Genomic DNA, 10,417 nt, shown 5'->3' with positions numbered 1-10,417 from the left:
CATTGAAGGCTTCAGTGGGGATTGATATGTAGATACTATGTGGACTTTCTTGTTGCAGTGTATTGCAGTTTGATGGTTCTCATGAAGAGAAATTAAAACAAAAATAAATTTACTAATGTAAACCTTTCATGACTTTTAAGATTTTAAATTTCCAATGCTAAGGCAGCTGTTCCTGATTCCCTGCAGGTAACATAATTAAAAAGCAGTAATGGTATGTCCTGTTTCCTTTTTCTTTATGTATTGCTTTAATTTTTCCACATGATTTCTTCGAGGTTAAAAAAAAAAGAAAATATATACATACTCATTTTTTTAAATGACAGCAAAAGAATGTTAATTTTGCTGTAAAGTGGATAAGTAAATCATGTGTAGTTAAGAGCTCAAAAATAAACAAGCATTTCTAACCGTGTTACATGACGCAGCCTATAATTTCATAATCACCTACTGTTTGCTGGCAAACATCTTGAGGAATGTTTTAGAGAGTTGTAAAAACTTTTGTTAGCATCGTTTTTCATAACATTCAAGCTGTAAAACCAAGCTGTCTTTGTACTGAGAGTCTGGTACAACATCAGCAGAGAGTACCTCGAAATGGTGAAGAAGGATGATATGCTACTCCTTGTAGGCTTTTTGTGCATAGGGGTGTTTCATCAGTTCAAACTTAATTGCTTCATAACCAAGTCTACTTACAAACTGTTTCAAAACTCTATTTATTATTCTTTCCATTCATTTAATTTGGTTTTAACCAATTTAAATGAATATAAATGAATTTGGTTTTAGTTAAAACCACAGCAGTCATACAATCTCTTACACTCATTATGTTAAACTGGTTCAAAACTTGCTTTTTTTAAGTAGATGCAAATTTCCTATGCAGACAATGCCTACAATAATGAATAAGATACTAGTGTTACTCTGCTTCTTAATGAAATAAACAGTATAATGGATGAAGCCAGAACACATGCTTTAGGAGCAGAGTTAAGGCTTCATTGTATATTTTCATACCTTCTACTATTTTTTCCAAGTGGAGGCACAGAATGGCATTGTCGCCCTCGATAACATTTGTCCTGGGACAGGGAAACAACAGAGTTTTCTTATGGGATTTTCTGATTCAAGATCCTTTCAACGTTAATTCCAGTTTTATGTGTTTTACCTCATAATAATAGTAAAGTATGTACAGAGATTACAAGGGTGCTGGGATGCTTAATTCAAGTTTGCAGCATACCTTGCAAATGAAAGCCCAGGTAACAAGCGATAGGACAAGAGGAAATGGCCTTAAGTTGTGCTAGGGGAGTTTTAGACTGGATATTTGGAAAAATTTCTTCACTGAAAGGGTTGTCAGGCATTGGAACAGGCTGCCCAGGGAGGTGGTTGAGTCACCATCCCTGGAGGTATTTAAAAGACGTGTAGACGTGGTGCTTAGGGACATGGTTTAGTGGTGGACTTGGTAGTGTCAGGGTAACGGTTGGACCTGATGATCTTAAAAGTCTTTTCCAACCTAAACGATTCTATGCTATAAGGTAGTACTCATCCCAGAGAGATTATAACGTACATGTACATATAGGAATTGGACTACACATGGAGAAAAGGAAGTGCTATTAACTCCCTTTTCCAAGTGCAGCAGGATCTGTCCAGCCTTTTACATCATGAGGAGCCTTGGAGCAGGCCCACCAGCCTCTGGCTGTAGCACCAAGCCCCACTCTGCCACCTTGCTGGATTTTTTCTGGTATGGGTTGCTGATTCTCCAGGGGAATCTGGGTTGTTTGCCCAGGGAGCCCTGGAGAAAGGACGTTTGCACCTGACCCCCACTTCTGGCCAAGGCTCATTCCTTGGGGTGAGGGACTGGTAGTACGGAGACCATCTTTCCTCTACGCCTACCAAGGAAAGGAGGGCATACATATTACTGAAGACAACAGGAGGCAAAGAGCCACCCTTGGGCAGTGGTTGTGCCTACACAGACCTGCTGGAATAATGTTCTGCACATCACGGTCCCTACTCCAGGGATCGAGGCTGGGCACCTGATGGAGAGCACCTCAGGTCTCCTCTGCTGCCCAGCTGCTCTTACAGGCTGAGACAGAATCCAAATGTGACTTTTTAGAAGAAAAAGATGATAGCTAGCTGGCTAACCTTGTCACTACCCACAACATTAAAACAGGAAAACTTAATACTGGGTTATAGATATATTTAAGGAAAACATTTTATAAATGAACACAGATAATGTTTCTGGAACAGCAATGTCTTCTTAATGTGGAGGTATTAAAAGGTCATGTGGAGTATTTATGTTTCCAAAAAACATAGGGTAGGAGGAGTGTTATGCATGCTTGACTCTTATCCTGATATGCAGATGGCCAAGATACTGAAATGTGGTAACGCTCTCAGATTTGGAGATAAAGACATAAGAGATGGTCTAGGAAGAAGTGTCAGGGCAGCCTAGCTGAAATAATAGCGCTGCCAGGAAGTCACCTCTGAATTGTCCCTCAACGTATATGTGGTGTTGTAGCAAGTAGAGGGGCGCAGCACTGAACAAAGTGTCTGTGCTAGGTGCCATACACACATGTGAGAAATAAAGCTTTGCTCCAAGGAGAACAAGGCCAGACTCACATTGCCCCCTCCCCACCCCACCAGTCTGAGGCAGTTTAGAACTGAGTACAGCAATCTGGACTCTGTCTGTAGACAATATAGAAAGTCACTTCCAGAGGTTGCTCCAGATCCTATGTCCGCTGATGTGCCCCATGCTAGTGTCTTTATCTTTTCTGCTAACTATAGCAAGAGTGTCAGGCAGATGCCCTCATGGTGTTGACCCCTTAGTTAAATCCCCAAGGTTAATTGTGATGCACCTGGACCTTATACAATCAAAAGCAGAAGGGAAAACTATGGGTGATAGATTACTGATGCTAAGGAAAGAGCGAACTTTTGTTTCTATCTTTTTTAACACACAATGGAACATCCCTTTCTCTTAATCACTGCCTTTGTGGGTAGTACCTAGCATTCACACGTGAATAGAAATGGTTCACATGTTTTCTTGATTTATAAAGCCTGTATTGAGACCCATTAATGGTAAGGATTTTGATGACTGAAAAAGAAGCTCCAAAACAAAGGATAAGAATCCCACTTAGGTACATTTTAGATGTGAGTCTGAATGGTGTATTTTATCATCCAGTCTGACTAGCATTCTGACCTGTATAACAAACCAGATAACTGAGGCCACTCTCCCCTCTTTTCAGCCCATTATCTTGTACTTGGATGAAGCATATCATTCAGGAAAACATCTTTTCTTGATCTTAAGACTTCAAGAGATGAAGATGGGCATTTCCATAGCACTGCATCCCAGCAGTGAACCACCAGCTCATGAGCTGTTGTTCTTTTTTACCTAACTTCAGTTTGCCTTTTTGTCCTTCTATCCATTGGCTCATGATAAAAGAAGTTAGTGGTTTTCACCTTTTTCTATTATTGTGAAGTGACAACATTTTCCACTGAGACCTATTTGTAAATTTTGTATATGTGGACCCCTATTAAGCATGAACAACCTTGATTTTTTCAGTCATGTCTTGCGAATCCTGTTGAAGGTGTTCAGTAGAGGTTCTACCTTTTACCATGGGACACTTGACAGTTGTCTATAAATCAGTTTTCTAAAAGTTACAGAATCATAGAATAGTTTGGGTTGGAAGGGACCTTTAAAGGTCATCTAGTCCAACCCCCCTGCAATGAGCAGGGACATTCACGTTAGAGGTTTTTTTACTTTATGAAGATGCTTATGCAGATCAAGCATAGTACCTCTTAGTCTAACAGGGCTGATCTCTGTAAATATCTGTGATCTTTTTTTGGTTCCTTTTCTCACCTTTTCAGAATTTCAAGCATTTTTCAAGAAATATGCACAAACAAACAGGCTACTCCAGCATTGGCCTTACCAATTTTACTGCACTACTTACTTCTCCATTTTCAAATACACAATGATGGAGTAAGCTCTTTGAGACACACCATGAGATGTTGAGACATTATTTTCAGTTGCTTGTCCACTGGTGATGGTTATCTCTAACTCCTTTCCAGTGTCCCACTCTACCAAGAATATATGGTATTCTTCATTTCTGGATGTGAGTTTGTCTGTATTCAGCTCTGTACACCTCTGTACTCTTATCTGAACTGGTCTCTGTTGCCTTCAACTCATCCACTGTGCTCCTTCTAGAATACAAACCATCAAGATTTAACATGTTTCTGTCAGTTCAGACCTAGGAGGCACACGATACAGCCTTGAGAACAGGTCATTGATTCACATACACTGAAGCACACAGTGCTACACTAATTTCTTAATCTTATTCAGAATAAATGACTTGTATATGAATAGATACCCTGAGTTGTCAGAGCATCATAAACAAAATTGTTTGCTAATTGCACTCAGCCATAAGCATGCAAGGTTGTCCAGAAAGCATTTACAGGCTACTTTACTTCGCAGGACCTCTCTGTGCCACAGCAGGGAAAAGGGAAGGAGAGCCCCTGCCTTGATTCTCAGCTTCACAGTCCGAGGTCCCAGCCTGGTGTAATTTTCACCTGTAAATTGAGCAATTTCATCTAATATCATTATGAAACCACAAGTGCAAAACTTCTTGGAGCTACGCTTTATAGTGCTACATTAGACAGCAATTTAACTTCTAGTACTTTAATTATGACTTTTTTCTTTCTGTGGTCTTTTCTTACCCCCTCTATCTCTTTTCACACTGACCAAGAAGTTTGTTGCAGTAGCACAGAACAGAAGCTTGCTTTCTTCTTGTTATGGTTGGCAGCCTTCACCGGCATGTTAGCCGAAAGGCGTTCTGGTAGCACCTTAAACCTTAACCCAGAGCACAAGGTATTTACTTCATGTAATATCTGCCTGTAACTTGTGAACAGAGCACACAGGCATTACTGTGTTACCCCTAAGTTCGTGAAGCTTGAAATTCTCAATCAGTTGGCTGAACAAGCTGAGGTGAAACTATCAATTCATACCCACCAGCGAATCTCCACTGTAGATGCACAGAAGTGCTCTTTGTATGAGCCCTTGGGTTCACAGGAACTATGTAAATCTTTATGGTACCCCCAGTCCTCTTAAACTGGCTTTAGGAGTATGAAAGACTGGAATTAAGAACAAATTAGGCCAAATCGATGACCTGCTATTTCACCTTCTGGCCAGGGGCTGAACCAGGACCACTAATGTACCTATCAGAAAGCTTCCAGCTTTACACAAAATAAGAAACTTGAAAAATTTATCTTGTTTCAAAAACACTAGGGTTTTTTTTTCCCAACAAGTCTTGCTTTGATGACCTCCTTACACTTAGCAGCATTATTTTTATCTGGAATAAAAGGATGTTTATATTAGAACATTACATGCATTTGTGGCAAAGATATTTGAGTATTGCTAAATATTTACCATGGTGGTATTTTTGTCTTCTCCAAACTGCATATGTTTTCCTTAGTAAATGTGTCTGTTTTGTAGCTGTGGGCATTTTTTTGTCTGTTCCTTTGTCCATATTAATACATTCATCTGTCAAAAGCAGGGTAAGACCTTGACCAGTGTCTTGGTTTTTATTTTCAATAGCCTTTGGTTTAGCTTCTTGAAATGTTTCCAGAGCAATCCTGAGGCCACTACCATTGCTTTGTTAGCAGACTGCAGAATTAACGTGCTTGTTACAATCTCTGAAAATGTCAGCTATGTGCACTTTTTCATTATCATCTGAAATCATGCGGAGATCTGGACCTTGAAGTACCCTAGGTCTTTTCCTTTCCTCCTTCTCCTCCCCCCACTCCCAAGAGGCAGCTATTCATCATCATTAGCCACTTCTGTTAGCTTGCTGCCAACTGAGACCAGAAAACTAGCTGCATCAGTCTTGCATGGCAATTCAGGAATTAGAATCCACAGTCCTTGGGTGCAGGAGGTTAATGCACTAATAAAGATTGTACCTTGATTAACCACATCATCTCAGCTTGCCCAGGCAAGGCTGGTTTACAGACAGTTTGTTATATCATATGGCCCAATGCATTCGTCTAAAAACACAGCTTCTTAGCTAAGAACAGATACTCATCACTGTGACTGAAGGAGAAATTTTGTCCCTTTTTGTTTTAATTCAGTGAAGGATATTTAAAAGTTTTCAAGGAAACCCTCTAAATTCTGTTCTATGATTTACCTTTATGTAAAGGTACCCTTTCTTCCTTTCTTGATAGTTAGAAAGAAATCTTTCTATCTTAAACTCTGATATGAGAGAGCATGGTATGGGTTATACCCTATTTAACACTTGCTCTTAAAATCAAACATTTCTGTGGGATATCTATAGCTTCTTCTGGGCTTATCAGCACATTTTGTCCCCACAAATTTGCAAGACTCTCTGTTAAAGACTTACAATCGTACAATGAAGCACCTAAATAAGTCAGTTTGGTAAGTAAGCGGCTGTAGCATTCTTCTACATTTATCTCTCCTAGATTGCTGAACCTTGACTATATGTTGCAGGTTATTTGCAGGATGGTTCCACTAAAGCAGAGATAACATATTCCAAACACAAACTTATTGCATTGGCATTTGTGATTTGCTGTAGGGTGAATTGATCCACAGATCACGTTGCAAATGTTCATGATTTGGAATGGTTTAGTTCTGTAGATACCAAACATCTGGAGATTTAATGCTGAACACATTCTTCTAATGCTGCAGTCTGCAAAATCTCTGACCTTCTCCCTTTCCAAGGGCCTACTTTCTATTTTTCTTCTTTCCTTCTTCCAAGCCCGCAGGCGTGCACGCACACACACACACACACACACACACACACACACACACACAGAGTCCTTGAAGTCATTTTAGCAGGAGTTGGGGAGACAGGGGAACTACTGACTGAGGTTCAGTGCTGAACTGGCACCCAGCTTGGTGTAAATGGTGTCCTTAGGGCTATTTCAGCTCCGTGACAGCGAGCTCGTAGTATTTCCCTTACTTCATCCTTCAGTTAGTGGATGGGTGAAACCATGTTTGTCACTTATCTCAAGTTTAAAAAGGATTTTGCATCATACATGACATAAATATTAACTATAAATTAAACCCTGCTCCAGATAGGTGTATTGAAAGAAAATAAAATAGGAAACAGCAGAAGCTGGAAAACGGCAAGATATTTTTTTGGGTATTGGTAGTAAAGAGGAAAATGATCAAATGCTCCAACAAAACCACAGGGCTTATGAGGAAGAAGAAAAAGAGTTAAGTAGGTGTAGTTTGGATAAGCGACATCATAAAGAAATGAGAGGAAACAGCTTTATCTTTCTATTTTACAGAAGTATATTTGAGATTTGGGTTAGAAAAGTTGCAGCAATAACAGATACTAGAGGAATCCATTTTCAAAAAAGAAAATGTACTTTTCATGAACTTGTGAAACGGTTCATGGGAAGGTTCACTATGATAAGGTTCCCATGAACCTGAAATGCTGTCAGCTTCAACATAGTCTGCAAAAGTTTCAGTGTCAGACTCTTTGCTTTGGATGTTTGACACTAAAATCAGAGCCATGTTGTCAGCTAGTGGCAGTGTAGCTTCACTGAACTGAAAGGGATCTTTGCCAACCGACAGCAGTTAAAGAGAGAGTCTCCTGTGTTAAAAAAATATCTATTTTATTAAGACAGGAAAGTAACTGGATTAGAGGTTCTCAAACTGTGTCCTGTGATCACTTGCTAAAGGGTCTTGGAAAGCTCTGTGTTAGCTTTGTGTTGCCTTGACTTCCAGACGAATAAATATATCTAATGCTTCCCTAAAATTTGCATTTAAGTGTAGGTAAGTATGGAGAGAGAGTCTCTGTGGTCCCCGTGGGCTAACCAGCAGAGTATTTGCAATGGAAAATTGAGTCTAATCGATCTCCTGTAATTCCTGCGACACATCGGTAAAGCAGTGGATGAAGTTGAGCCAACTAAAATAATTTTCAAAAGGTGTTTGACAGGGTCCTTTATGAGACACTACAAACATTTCTTAAATTGCCATCTGTGGAGAGACAAAATATTATGAATCAAAGATTGTCTAGGTGAGCACAAGCAAAGAGGAGGATTAAACAGTCAGTTTTCTTAATGGCCCAATGATAAGTTCTGGTTTTGGCAGCAATGAACAGCAAGGTAATACATGTGTCTAGACTTTAACTCTAGATGATACTGGTGTCCCTACTTTTTAATAATTACAATTTTCCTGAATCAGTTCAACAATTCCTGGTATCGTGTGCCACACAGCAAGATTGATGGCACTAGATAAATAGCATTGCCTTAAGTCTAGAGTGAATACTTTTACCTCTGCATGGTACTTTTCCTGAAAAATTACCTACAAGCTAGGGTTAAAAGCCCAAACAAAACACTGCCAAGCAGTCATTAATCCACAAGAAATGTCTCATTACTTAATTGTTGCTGCGGAAACTGAATTTGGAGTAAGGATACACAATACTATAGATTTCTTTATTTGAAGGCTTTCCCTTCGGTACGAAGAAAAGCCAAGTTGGCATGTTGACTAAGATTAACAAGGCTTGGACTTTTATAGCTTGTAAAACTGGGCATTTACGTGTAACTGCTGAAAACTGATTTACTATAGGCAGGGACGAGTGCGGTTGTAGAGCTACAATGTGCGTGTGAATGAGACGTGCCATCACCACCACCACGAAGATGTCACTTTGAAACAACATAGAGGCAACCCTTACATGGAAAAATGTGTGTTAAAAAACGAGGGTGTCTAGAGCCACCCCTTTGACTTGTGCATCTGGCTGCAGGAGGAGGAGGGCAGTTGTCGTCATCTCAAACATGCTGTCCTGCAGTTGGCACACGTGCTTATCCAAATGTATTTTTAAGCAGTCTAGTCTGGTCTTCATTCTTTGATCCAGAAACCTTTGTTTTCCCCACTTCTGGACCTCAAATGGCTTCTCAGTGCTTCCTGTAACTATCTTTTTTCAGGACTTGAAGGTTAACTTAATCAAGTTTGGAGGAAGATCTAAACTGGTTTTAAATTAGACCATTATCTTGTAGTGGCTGGAACATTTTCTGATGCAAGTGTTTTGGACATATTTTTTGTTAAATTATTGGTTAAAAAAATACCTGCTTTTTTCTCTTTCTAATTTCAAAAATCTTTTGTGTCAGTTAATGTTCTAACACCATTTTGAAGGTGCAGATGATCTTTAAGTACATTTGAATTTTCACCAATCCATTTGAAACATTGTTTTCAGTCCAGTGGGTGCTTTATGCCAATACTGCCAATCCCGTACTTCAAAGGCAGGCAAGTTAGCTGAGCAGAAAAGAGAAGCTGTGCATGAAAGTTTATTTTAACAAAAAAAGTTGAGTCCTTTCCATTTAGTTAGTTAGACTCTTGCCTTTTGAGCTTACATTTTCAAACATTTCACACCATGTACTAAAAAAAGACCTTGATATAATCATATGTCACCACTAGTGCTTTGAATCAAATATCTTCAGACAGGGTCTAAAATCATGAGACTTGGTGCGCAGGGACATATTCTGGATTTGTTTCTGCCTGACCTTGCAAAGTGTTGACACTTGCTGGACACCTAAATCCTTTCTCCTGATTTTTGGGATTCTGTTCTTAGCAGCCAGAAGGAGACTGTGCACATAGTTTAATGTTTCTCCTTTCAAAAAATATTTTACTGTGTTTAAATCTTACCAGTCCTCAGTGGTGACAACCTATAATTTGGGGTATTTTTCATGTTAGTTTTCTGATTCTTTTTTTTTCCTAATTTGATTTCATTTTATAATTATCTGAATTCCAAAGGGTAGTGATAAATACACCATATGATCACAACTCAAAATATTATTCTAGTAAATTCACATGCAGATATTCATGATAAAGGCAATTATTAACCCTGGCAAATATCAGTGGTCTTATAAAATCTTTGTGTCAGAAAGGGTTACGTCAAATTTAAATTATGTAGAAAGCTTTATTATACACCACAACTCAAAGTAAAAAGGGAGAAGAGAAGCTAGCTGAAAAAAAAGACCATTAAGGCCATTTTTCATTGAAGTGTGGATGAGAAATAATCTTGGGGAAAAGAAGAAATGAAAGATTTTGACATGTCAAAAAAAAAAGGTCACCCTTATTTTTAATCAGTCCTCTGGTCCTTTCCCTGGATGAAGGTATCATTGTCAGACTCCGGCAGGCAAGGTGGGAGGGAAGAGCTCTGCTGCTCTAACAGATTGGTCTCTGCGTGGCATGTAGTAGACTTCTCAGAACATGTTTCCCTGAAGGTGACAGTGGGGGTCAGCCACTGCGTAACCTGGAGAAACTGGTTCTTGGGCAAATGGAAATCATAACTACTGAGTTGCGTATTTCACAAGTGGGATAACTTCGGCTCAAAGCCACCAGATGCTCCCAGTCTGGCTTCCCTGATTCTTCAATTGACAGAGACGACATAAAGCGTTGCCCTTCCAAAGAAAGGGACAGCATAGTTCATTC

This window comes from Phaethon lepturus, unplaced genomic scaffold (assembly GCF_000687285.1).
Source record: "Phaethon lepturus isolate BGI_N335 unplaced genomic scaffold, ASM68728v1 scaffold7680, whole genome shotgun sequence".
NCBI classification, from domain to species: Eukaryota; Metazoa; Chordata; class Aves; order Phaethontiformes; family Phaethontidae; genus Phaethon; species Phaethon lepturus.
This window is presented reverse-complemented; position numbering follows the sequence as displayed.